The sequence below is a fragment of the Orbicella faveolata genome, unplaced genomic scaffold (genome assembly GCF_042242905.1).
Source record: "Orbicella faveolata isolate gen_17 unplaced genomic scaffold, um_ofav_v1 contig_25, whole genome shotgun sequence".
Taxonomy (NCBI): Eukaryota; Metazoa; Cnidaria; class Anthozoa; order Scleractinia; family Merulinidae; genus Orbicella; species Orbicella faveolata.
In genome coordinates, this window is record NW_028301553.1 from 1568481 (window position 1) to 1581414 (window position 12934).

Below are 12934 nucleotides of genomic sequence, written 5' to 3' on the forward strand. Positions count from 1 at the left end.
CGTTACTTGTTTGTCAGGCGATCACCGCAAAAGACTCACGACAGAAGCCGCAAGGATTCGCAGTAAAAGCAATCGTTACTTGTTTGTCAGGCGAACACCGTCAAAGACTCACGACAGAAGCCGCAAGGATTCGCAGCAAAAGCAATCGTTACTTCTTCGTCAGGCGATCACCGCAAAAGACTCACGACAGAAGCCGCAAGGATTCGCAGTAAAAGCAATCGTTACTTGTTTGTCAGGCGATCACCGCAAAAGACTCACGACAGAAGCCGCAAGGATTCGCAGCAAAAGCAATCGTTAGTCGTTCGTCAGGCGATCACTGCAAAAGACTCACGACAGAAGCCGCAAGGATTCGCAGCAAAAGCAATCGTTACTTGTTTGTCAGGCGATCACCGCAAAAGACTCACGACAGAAGCCGCAAGGATTCGCAGTAAAAGCAATCGTTACTTGTTTGTCAGGCGATCACCGCAAAAGACTCACGACAGAAGCCGCAAGGATTCGCAGCAAAAGCAATCCTTAGTCGTTCGTCAGGCGATCACCGCAAAAGACTCACGACAGAACCCGCAAGGATTCGCAGCAAAAGCAATCGTTACTTGTTTGTCAGGCGATCACCGCAAAAGACTCACGACAGAAGCCGCAAGGATTCGCAGCAAAAGCAATCGTTACTTCTTCGTCAGGCGATCACCGCAAAAGACTCACGACAGAAGCCGCAAGGATTCGCAGTAAAAGCAATCGTTACTTGTTTGTCAGGCGATCACCGCAAAAGACTCACGACAGAAGCCGCAAGGATTCGCAGCAAAAGCAATCGTTAGTCGTTCGTCAGGCGATCACCGCAAAAGACTCACGACCGAAGCCGCAAGGATTCGCAGCAAAAGCAATCGTTAGTCATTCGTCAGGCCATCACCGCAGAAGACTCACGACAGAAGCCGCAAGGATTCGCAGCAAAAGCAATCGTTAGTTGTTCGTCAGGCGATCACCGCAAAAGACTCACGACTGAAGCCGCAAGGATTCGCAGCAAAAGCAATCGTTAGTCGTTCGTCAGGCGATCACCGCAAAAGACTCACGACAGAAGCCGCAAGGATTCGCAGCAAAAGCAATCGTTACTTGTTTGTCAGGCGATCACCGCAAAAGGCTCACGACAGAAGCCGCAAGGATTCGCAGCAAAAGCAATCGTTACTTGTTTGTCAGGCGATCACCGCAAAAGACTCACGACAGAAGCCGCAAGGATTCGCAGTAAAAGCAATCGTTACTTGTTTGTCAGGCGATCACCGCAAAAGGCTCACGACAAAAGCCGCAAGGATTCGCAGCAAAAGCAATCGTTAGTCGTTCGTCAGGCGATCACCGCAAAAGACTCACGACTGAAGCCGCAAGGATTCACAGCAAAAGCAATCGTTAGTCGTTTGTCAGGCGATCACCGCAAAAGACTCACGACAGAAGCCGCAAGGATTCGCAGCAAAAGCAATCGTTACTTGTTTGTCAGGCGATCACTGCAAAAGACTCACGACAGAAGCCGCAAGGATTCGCAGTAAAAGCAATCGTTACTTGTTTGTCAGGCGATCACTGCAAAAGACTCACGACAGAAGCCGCAAGGATTCGCAGCAAAAGCAATCGTTACTTGTTTGTCAGGCGATCACCGCAAAAGACTCACGACAGAAGCCGCAAGGATTCGCAGCAAAAACAATCGTTACTTCTTCGTCAGGCGATCACTGCAAAAGACTCACGACAGAAGCCGCAAGGATTCGCAGTAAAAGCAATCGTTACTTCTTCGTCAGGCGATCACCGCAAAAGACTCACGACAGAAGCCGCAAGGATTCGCAGTAAAAGCAATCGTTACTTGTTTGTCAGGCGATCACCGCAAAAGACTCACGACAGAAGCCGCAAGGATTCGCAGCAAAAGCAATCGTTAGTCGTTCGTCAGGCGATCACTGCAAAAGACTCACGACAGAAGCCGCAAGGATTCGCAGCAAAAGCAATCGTTACTTGTTTGTCAGGCGATCACCGCAAAAGACTCACGACAGAAGCCGCAAGGATTCCCAGTAAAAGCAATCGTTACTTGTTTGTCAGGCGAACACCGTAAAAGACTGACGACAGAAGCCGCAAGGATTCGCAGTAAAAGCAATCGTTACTTGTTTGTCAGGCGATCACCGCAAAAGACTCACGACAGAAGCCGCAAGGATTCGCAGCAAAAGCAATCGTTAGTCGTTCGTCAGGCGATCACTGCAAAAGACTCACGACAGAAGCCGCAAGGATTCGCAGCAAAAGCAATCGTTACTTGTTTGTCAGGCGATCACCGCAAAAGACTCACGACAGAAGCCGCAAGGATTCGCAGTAAAAGCAATCGTTACTTGTTTGTCAGGCGAACACCGTCAAAGACTCACGACAGAAGCCGCAAGGATTCGCAGCAAAAGCAATCGTTACTTCTTCGTCAGGCGATCACCGCAAAAGACTCACGACAGAAGCCGCAAGGATTCGCAGTAAAAGCAATCGTTACTTGTTTGTCAGGCGATCACCGCAAAAGACTCACGACAGAAGCCGCAAGGATTCGCAGCAAAAGCAATCGTTAGTCGTTCGTCAGGCGATCACTGCAAAAGACTCACGACAGAAGCCGCAAGGATTCGCAGCAAAAGCAATCGTTACTTGTTTGTCAGGCGATCACCGCAAAAGACTCACGACAGAAGCCGCAAGGATTCGCAGTAAAAGCAATCGTTACTTGTTTGTCAGGCGATCACCGCAAAAGACTCACGACAGAAGCCGCAAGGATTCGCAGCAAAAGCAATCGTTAGTCGTTCGTCAGGCGATCACCGCAAAAGACTCACGACAGAAGCCGCAAGGATTCGCAGCAAAAGCAATCGTTACTTGTTTGTCAGGCGATCACCGCAAAAGACTCACGACAGAAGCCGCAAGGATTCGCAGCAAAAGCAATCGTTACTTCTTCGTCAGGCGATCACTGCAAAAGACTCACGACAGAAGCCGCAAGGATTCGCAGTAAAAGCAATCGTTACTTGTTTGTCAGGCGATCACCGCAAAAGACTCACGACAGAAGCCGCAAGGATTCGCAGCAAAAGCAATCGTTAGTCGTTCGTCAGGCGATCACTGCAAAAGACTCACGACAGAAGCCGCAAGGATTCGCAGCAAAAGCAATCGTTACTTGTTTGTCAGGCGATCACCGCAAAAGACTCACGACAGAAGCCGCAAGGATTCGCAGTAAAAGCAATCGTTACTTGTTTGTCAGGCGAACACCATCAAAGACTCACGACAGAAGCCGCAAGGATTCGCAGCAAAAGCAATCGTTAGTCGTTCGTCAGGCGATCACCGCAAAAGACTCACGACAGAAGCCGCAAGGATTCGCAGCAAAAGCAATCGTTACTTGTTTGTCAGGCGATCACCGCAAAAGACTCACGACAGAAGCCGCAAGGATTCGCAGCAAAAGCAATCGTTAGTCGTTCGTCAGGCGATCACTGCAAAAGACTCACGACAGAAGCCGCAAGGATTCGCAGCAAAAGCAATCGTTACTTGTTTGTCAGGCGATCACCGCAAAAGACTCACGACAGAAGCCGCAAGGATTCGCAGTAAAAGCAATCGTTACTTGTTTGTCAGGCGATCACCGCAAAAGACTCACGACAGAAGCCGCAAGGATTCGCAGCAAAAGCAATCGTTACTTCTTCGTCAGGCGATCACCGCAAAAGACTCACGACAGAAGCCGCAAGGATTCGCAGTAAAAGCAATCGTTACTTGTTTGTCAGGCGATCACCGCAAAAGACTCACGACAGAAGCCGCAAGGATTCGCAGCAAAAGCAATCGTTAGTCGTTCGTCAGGCGATCACTGCAAAAGACTCACGACAGAAGCCGCAAGGATTCGCAGCAAAAGCAATCGTTACTTGTTTGTCAGGCGATCACCGCAAAAGACTCACGACAGAAGCCGCAAGGATTCGCAGTAAAAGCAATCGTTACTTGTTTGTCAGGCGATCACCGCAAAAGACTCACGACAGAAGCCGCAAGGATTCGCAGCAAAAGCAATCGTTAGTCGTTCGTCAGGCGATCACCGCAAAAGACTCACGACAGAAGCCGCAAGGATTCGCAGCAAAAGCAATCGTTACTTGTTTGTCAGGCGATCACCGCAAAAGACTCACGACAGAAGCCGCAAGGATTCGCAGCAAAAGCAATCGTTAGTCGTTCGTCAGGCGATCACTGCAAAAGACTCACGACAGAAGCCGCAAGGATTCGCAGCAAAAGCAATCGTTAGTCGTTCGTCAGGCGATCACCGCAAAAGACTCACGACAGAAGCCGCAAGGATTCGCAGCAAAAGCAATCGTTACTTGTTTGTCAGGCGATCACCGCAAAAGACTCACGACAGAAGCCGCAAGGATTCGCAGCAAAAGCAATCGTTAGTCGTTCGTCAGGCGATCACTGCAAAAGACTCACGACAGAAGCCGCAAGGATTCGCAGCAAAAGCAATCGTTACTTGTTTGTCAGGCGATCACCGCAAAAGACTCACGACAGAAGCCGCAAGGATTCGCAGTAAAAGCAATCGTTACTTGTTTGTCAGGCGAACACCGTCAAAGACTCACGACAGAAGCCGCAAGGATTCGCAGCAAAAGCAATCGTTACTTCTTCGTCAGGCGATCACCGCAAAAGACTCACGACAGAAGCCGCAAGGATTCGCAGTAAAAGCAATCGTTACTTGTTTGTCAGGCGATCACCGCAAAAGACTCACGACAGAAGCCGCAAGGATTCGCAGCAAAAGCAATCGTTAGTCGTTCGTCAGGCGATCACTGCAAAAGACTCACGACAGAAGCCGCAAGGATTCGCAGCAAAAGCAATCGTTACTTGTTTGTCAGGCGATCACCGCAAAAGACTCACGACAGAAGCCGCAAGGATTCGCAGTAAAAGCAATCGTTACTTGTTTGTCAGGCGAACACCGTCAAAGACTCACGACAGAAGCCGCAAGGATTCGCAGCAAAAGCAATCGTTACTTCTTCGTCAGGCGATCACCGCAAAAGACTCACGACAGAAGCCGCAAGGATTCGCAGTAAAAGCAATCGTTACTTGTTTGTCAGGCGATCACCGCAAAAGACTCACGACAGAAGCCGCAAGGATTCGCAGCAAAAGCAATCGTTAGTCGTTCGTCAGGCGATCACTGCAAAAGACTCACGACAGAAGCCGCAAGGATTCGCAGTAAAAGCAATCGTTACTTGTTTGTCAGGCGATCACCGCAAAAGACTCACGACAGAAGCCGCAAGGATTCGCAGCAAAAGCAATCGTTAGTCGTTCGTCAGGCGATCACCGCAAAAGACTCACGACAGAAGCCGCAAGGATTCGCAGCAAAAGCAATCGTTACTTGTTTGTCAGGCGATCACCGCAAAAGACTCACGACAGAAGCCGCAAGGATTCGCAGCAAAAGCAATCGTTACTTCTTCGTCAGGCGATCACCGCAAAAGACTCACGACAGAAGCCGCAAGGATTCGCAGTAAAAGCAATCGTTACTTGTTTGTCAGGCGATCACCGCAAAAGACTCACGACAGAAGCCGCAAGGATTCGCAGCAAAAGCAATCGTTAGTCGTTCGTCAGGCGATCACTGCAAAAGACTCACGACAGAAGCCGCAAGGATTCGCAGCAAAAGCAATCGTTACTTGTTTGTCAGGCGATCACCGCAAAAGACTCACGACAGAAGCCGCAAGGATTCGCAGTAAAAGCAATCGTTACTTGTTTGTCAGGCGAACACCGTCAAAGACTCACGACAGAAGCCGCAAGGATTCGCAGCAAAAGCAATCGTTAGTCGTTCGTCAGGCGATCACCGCAAAAGACTCACGACAGAAGCCGCAAGGATTCGCAGCAAAAGCAATCGTTACTTGTTTGTCAGGCGATCACCGCAAAAGACTCACGACAGAAGCCGCAAGGATTCGCAGCAAAAGCAATCGTTAGTCGTTCGTCAGGCGATCACTGCAAAAGACTCACGACAGAAGCCGCAAGGATTCGCAGCAAAAGCAATCGTTACTTGTTTGTCAGGCGATCACCGCAAAAGACTCACGACAGAAGCCGCAAGGATTCGCAGTAAAAGCAATCGTTACTTGTTTGTCAGGCGATCACCGCAAAAGACTCACGACAGAAGCCGCAAGGATTCGCAGCAAAAGCAATCGTTAGTCGTTCGTCAGGCGATCACTGCAAAAGACTCACGACAGAAGCCGCAAGGATTCGCAGCAAAAGCAATCGTTACTTGTTTGTCAGGCGATCACCGCAAAAGACTCACGACAGAAGCCGCAAGGATTCGCAGTAAAAGCAATCGTTACTTGTTTGTCAGGCGATCACCGCAAAAGACTCACGACAGAAGCCGCAAGGATTCGCAGCAAAAGCAATCGTTAGTCGTTCGTCAGGCGATCACCGCAAAAGACTCACGACAGAAGCCGCAAGGATTCGCAGCAAAAGCAATCGTTACTTGTTTGTCAGGCGATCACCGCAAAAGACTCACGACAGAAGCCGCAAGGATTCGCAGCAAAAGCAATCGTTACTTCTTCGTCAGGCGATCACCGCAAAAGACTCACGACAGAAGCCGCAAGGATTCGCAGTAAAAGCAATCGTTACTTGTTTGTCAGGCGATCACCGCAAAAGACTCACGACAGAAGCCGCAAGGATTCGCAGCAAAAGCAATCGTTAGTCGTTCGTCAGGCGATCACTGCAAAAGACTCACGACAGAAGCCGCAAGGATTCGCAGCAAAAGCAATCGTTACTTGTTTGTCAGGCGATCACCGCAAAAGACTCACGACAGAAGCCGCAAGGATTCGCAGTAAAAGCAATCGTTACTTGTTTGTCAGGCGAACACCGTCAAAGACTCACGACAGAAGCCGCAAGGATTCGCAGCAAAAGCAATCGTTAGTCGTTCGTCAGGCGATCACCGCAAAAGACTCACGACAGAAGCCGCAAGGATTCGCAGCAAAAGCAATCGTTACTTGTTTGTCAGGCGATCACCGCAAAAGGCTCACGACAGAAGCCGCAAGGATTCGCAGCAAAAGCAATCGTTAGTCGTTCGTCAGGCGATCACCGCAAAAGACTCACGACTGAAGCCGCAAGGATTCGCAGCAAAAGCAATCGTTACTTGTTTGTCAGGCGATCACCGCAAAAGACTCACGACAGAAGCCGCAAGGATTCGCACCAAAAGCAATCGTTACTTGTTTGTCAGGCGATCACCGCAAAAGACTCACGACAGAAGCCGCAAGGATTCGCACCAAAAGCAATCGTTACTTGTTTGTCAGGCGATCACCGCAAAAGACTCACGACAGAAGCCGCAAGGATTCGCAGCAAAAGCAATCGTTACTTGTTTGTCAGGCGATCACCGCAAAAGACTCACGACAGAAGCCGCAAGGATTCGCAGCAAAAGCAATCGTTAGTCGTTTGTCAGGCGATCACCGCAAAAGACTCACGACTGAAGCCGCAAGGATTCGCAGCAAAAGCAATCGTTAGTCGTTTGTCAGGCGATCACCGCAAAAGACTCACGACAGAAGCCGCAAGGATTCGCAGTAAAAGCAATCGTTACTTGTTTGTCAGGCGATCACCGCAAAAGACTCACGACAGAAGCCGCAAGGATTCGCAGCAAAAGCAATCCTTACTTGTTTGTCAGGCGATCACCGCAAAAGACTCACGACTGAAGCCGCAAGGATTCGCAGCAAAAGCAATCCTTACTTGTTTGTCAGGCGATCACCGCAAAAGACTCACGACAGAAGCCGCAAGGATTCGCAGCAAAAGCAATCGTTAGTCGTTTGTCAGGCGATCACCGCAAAAGACTCACGACAGAAGCCGCAAGGATTCGCAGCAAAAGCAATCGTTAGTCGTTTGTCAGGCGATCACCGCAAAAGACTCACGACAGAAGCCGCAAGGATTCGCAGTAAAAGCAATCGTTACTTGTTTGTCAGGCGATCACCGCAAAAGACTCACGACAGAAGCCGCAAGGATTCGCAGCAAAAGCAATCCTTACTTGTTTGTCAGGCGATCACCGCAAAAGACTCACGACTGAAGCCGCAAGGATTCGCAGCAAAAGCAATCGTTACTTGTTTGTCAGGCGATCACCGCAAAAGACTCACGACAGAAGCCGCAAGGATTCGCAGCAAAAGCAATCGTTACTTGTTTGTCAGGCGATCACCGCAAAAGACTCACGACAGAAGCCGCAAGGATTCGCAGTAAAAGCAATCGTTACTTGTTTGTCAGGCGATCACCGCAAAAGACTCACGACAGAAGCCGCAAGGATTCGCAGCAAAAGCAATCGTTACTTGTTTGTCAGGCGATCACCGCAAAAGACTCACGACAGAAGCCGCAAGGATTCGCAGTAAAAGCAATCGTTACTTGTTTGTCAGGCGATCACCGCAAAAGACTCACGACAGAAGCTGCAAGGATTTGCACCAAAAGCAATCGTTAGTCGTTCGTCAGGCGATCACCGCAAAAGACTCACGACAGAAGCCGCAAGGATTTGCACCAAAAGCAATCGTTACTTGTTTGTCAGGCGATCACCGCAAAAGACTCACGACAGAAGCCGCAAGGATTCGCAGCAAAAGCAATCGTTGATTGTTTGTCAGGCGATCACCGCAAAAGACTCACGACAGAAGCCGCAAGGATTCGCAGTAAAAGCAATCATTACTTGTTTGTCCAGACGTGTGCTCTTTGGTCAAAGAATTTTAAACTGGCAGAAGTGTCCATTTCGATATACTGTTCATCGATAGATCATTCATTTCACGACTCTAGTTAATTCACGGCACTAGCTTGCAGAATGAAACCGTTGCCTCAACTGGTAGGTCAACGATGAGTTCAAATGAAAGCTGTTTTGGATCGCGTTTATTACCGGAAATTTACTTGCTTTGCGCAGTCGAACACATCGCGCGTTACGCCTGTCAAATTGTACTTTGGCAATATTTTCGGGACACTTGCTTAGTAGTTAGCTTTTCACAATTCTAAAGCAGTGTTTTCAAAATGACAAACGATCGCGAGTTCTGTAATCCTTCGCTGATTTCTGTCTTCTTTAGGCTTCGAAAGATCCTTCGGTTCCTGGTACGGAAATTCAATTATTACGTGATTACACGCAGAACCTACAGGTCCGACCAGTTAGCCTTGTGAAACACAACCAAAGGCGACAAATGATATAGTTTTGCTAAAAAGAAAGCCGCACAGAAAGACGAAAGTTTCCTTCTCAACTACAAACTGAAGGAAAGTTTAAGAAGGTAAAATCTTGAGTTCTGTTAACTGACAAAGATTTTAATAACATAGACAATTTTAACATTTTACTTATTATGCCAAATAAAATACATTGCATGATTTAACTACCATTTCCGGTGAGCAACGCGCGATAGTCCCTTGTACCCAATAAGACTGAAAAAGAGGGCAAACAATTGACCCTTGTCGTCCGGCAACTTTCGGAAAATTCCATCACGCAAAGTTGCACTGATTTAAAGCAATACAAAAGTACTATGAGCGAGGCGTTGATTGTATGGTACAATGATCCCTTTATCTTAGCTCAGAGAGGATAGTTGTATGTCCAACATTGCGGTCCGAGCTAGCGCATATAAACAAATATGCCTACCCTTTGTCCGGCTACTTTGTCTCTTTGGTAAGTCCTTTTCTCAGCGGAACTTAGATCTGGCAGAGGTCTTCCCTTAGTCTCTTTTCTTTTTTTCTCTCCAGCCTTTGAAATGACTCAGAATGACTGCAAATGTAAATTAACTCCCGGCAATCTTGAATCATGATCGCCGATACATTAATAAGTTTAGGGTCTCAAAATAAAAGCATTTCTCTCAAAGAGACAGCGAACAGTGCGGAATGAGTTCACCAAAAGCATTTCTCTCAAAGAGACAGCGAACAGTGTGGAATGAATTCACCCGACGGCCATTTCCGGTGAGCAACGAGCGATAGTCCCTTGATTTCCAGAGGACAAACATTAACTCGTTATGCTAGTACTGAACCACGATTAAGGCATTTAATGTACCCAATAAGACTGAAAAAGAGGGCAAACCATTGTCGCTCGTCTTCCGGCAACTTTCGGGAAATTTTCGATTAAGCAAATTTGCAGATTTATAGCAACCCAAAATGCTATGAGCGAAACGATGAGTGTATGGTACAATGAGATCACTTTACTTGATTACTTTAGCATCAAGAGAGAAAAGTTGACCACCGATGCAGACGCCTAGCGCATATAAACAGAACATTATGCCTACCTTTATCCAGCTGCTTTGTTTGTCTGCGCCAAGTCCCTTTCACAGCAGATCTCAGATTTGGCAGATCTCGTTTCTTTCCTTTACCAGCGGAGCCCTCGAAATAACTCAGAATGACTGCAAACGAGGAATGTAAATGAACACCTTAGAGTCTAGGTTCTCATGCCGCCGATACCTTTTTAAATTTAGTTGTCTATAAATGAAAGAATTAATGCAAAACATACAGCGAAGAGTGTCACTGATTCCAGTACAATGTACCATTACTGCCCCGTGTGCAAGCAAGAGAATTATAGGAATGAATTTACTAACCTGCTAGTTGCTTTCCACCGTTTCTTTATAACTGCCGACTGCTTGCAGCACAATAGCGCCAGCAGCGGTTTTCTGAAGTGACGGCTTCTTCAGGCCTTTGGAACGACAAACGAGCGGAGATCCTGTTCCATTGAAAAGAACGTTTTTAACGGATTTGGCCATTCGAGATACTAGTGCTATTACGTCATTGAAAATGACAGCCGCTGATGTTATGCAATTTTTACTGGTTGATGAAAAAGATAAACCGCAACAATCTGACAATGGAGCCATCATTTTCGGGCATGGCATCACGCGCGCGTTGATTTGCATTATTTTTGTAGCGCGTGGCGCTGGGAGTAAGTACGACCGCTTGCGGTTTATCTTCTCACGGCGGAAGGCTTTAGACTTTAGAGCTCACTCACGCGTTTTTTATGTCCCAGGACGTAAGCAGTTTAATTGATTGCTTTTTCGAAGAAGTCACAGCCAGGAAAAACAAACAAGTCACGTTTTTTCCAGCTAGGGACAGTGTTTTAAATCAGTTTTTAGCAAGCCAGACGCTGAACGAAAATCCCAGCCAGTAAATGATCTAATGCTTATATTTCCCAGCCAGCGTGATTGCAGCCTGTCGAGCGGGTTTTCTGTCGAGCGGCTCTGTCGGGTACTCCTGACCGTAGAGTCCTGGTTATAAGACCCCAAGCTACAGACGAAAAAACGGTTACAGGAGAAACATGTTTGGACTTAAGTTTCCAGGAAATTTGCTCTCTTAGGGTTCGGTTACACGGGGCTCTTGTTACCGTGGTAAATGACCTTTCTACCACGGGAAACTGCATTTAGTGAGAATGACCAATATTTCCGGAGGTAAATTTCCCGTAGTTAATACCCATGGATACGTCAAAAAGATCACATGCAACGCCCTTGACATTTAATGTGGTAAGTTGCATTAGTGTTTTGATGTTCAAGGTATGAGCAAATCACGATTCTCCGTTTGACATTAATACGTAACCGAAAAGGAAAAATGGTTTTCCTCGCTGTGACATTTTTGTTACCTTAGCGAAATCCCGTGTAACCGTTGGTTCACAAGGTATACTAAAACCCAGCAAAAAAAAAAAATTCAGCAGACATATAGTCCCAAGTTATTGGGTAGCGGAGTTGATTGACTGATTAAAGAGTCGTTGAAGCAAACACATTTTGCAGGCTAAGCTTGTTCTTCGCAGCAGGCAAAGCGGAGGCGAAAACAAATGACATCATTGCAAAGCACGTGCACACGAGACGTTTTGGTTTTTAGTTGTGATTCTGGACCGTGCAATCAACAATAACGTGGCCTGTTTCGTCGGGCTCGAGATGACGTGCTATTGTGCTTTTGTTAAATAACTGGGACAATTATTGATTTTGTTCACGAACACGACTTTCGAATCGCGTTGGCTTGGAGATGTTTACTGTGGGAACAGCTTTATTTCATTGGCTGTATTATTAGAATCGGTCGTTGGTTGCACGGAGTTTGTTTACGATAAATCAGCACGCGATCGTAAATGTCGGCTAATATTCGTGCTTCCAGCTTAAAAAAAAAACTGTATGTAAATTACACTTGTAGAAATTAGCTTTTGTCCTTAAACATGACCAGTAAATGTGAAAATGTTTAGCACGAAGTTTGAAGGCAAATGCAAATATTTTAGTCTCTGATTTAACTTGTGAGTCTGCGGAAACTGCATAGACTGTTCACAGTCCCCTATTTTTCCGTGAGATCGTAGATGGCGATCTTTGAGCTCGACGGGCCGCCATCTTGGTCTCTTGATGCGAGCGAAACTGGAGAGAGTACAAAATGCCCGTGGGTAGGGGTGGTGGAGGGCACGGCTGACGGAAAAAATAGGGAGACTGTAACAGCTTCACTCTGTCTCGTGTTCAAGGGACGCGGCCGCCAGTTTGGCGCCTCCGTTAATCAAATCAATTAACAATCTCCTCCCCTGAGAAAAAACCTATCAAATCAGGGATGATGATATGAATACATGTTACTGTGCTGTGAATTTCGAAACATTTTGAAGGTTTCACAAGTTGAGTCGAATGAATGCGGGACGGAAGAACTCTTCTCTGACTCCAAAAAAAGCGGCAAAGCCCGCAGAGAATTCCAATTATTCAGATGCGTGCCGTCTTTGTGGCATTAATTGTAAAATTTCAGTCGGAAATAAGAACAACCAACGGAGCTCTCAGCCATTTCCTTCGCCAAAACGAAACTTTGATATATTAAACTCTTGCCAAAAACCAGTTGGAAGAACCGCCAAAACATCTTTTCCTTCGAGTAAACGAGAAACGGCCTCCTTTTGCTCGCGCTTTAACACCAATCCTCCAAGACAAGAAGCAGACAGACGATCAAAATCAAAACATCCTACAGAAAATTCTCTTGAAATTGATGCCATTTTGGCCTGAGCCGCGAAGTGATGAATGTGACTCTCTGTCACTCAAGTTGT

The 12934-nt window shown here is 47.1% G+C and overlaps 1 long non-coding RNA gene across 1 annotated transcript; it reads right to left on the minus strand.

Moving 5' to 3' along the window:
- Positions 1–10201: 10201 nt before the first annotated feature.
- On the minus strand, positions 10202–10719 carry LOC149108535 (uncharacterized). The gene is made up of 2 exons (XR_016208825.1): positions 10494–10719; positions 10202–10301 (listed from the first exon to the last, which is right to left on the minus strand). It is a non-coding gene; the product is annotated as an uncharacterized LOC149108535 (long non-coding RNA).
- Between the last annotated feature and the right edge of the window lie 2215 nt (positions 10720–12934).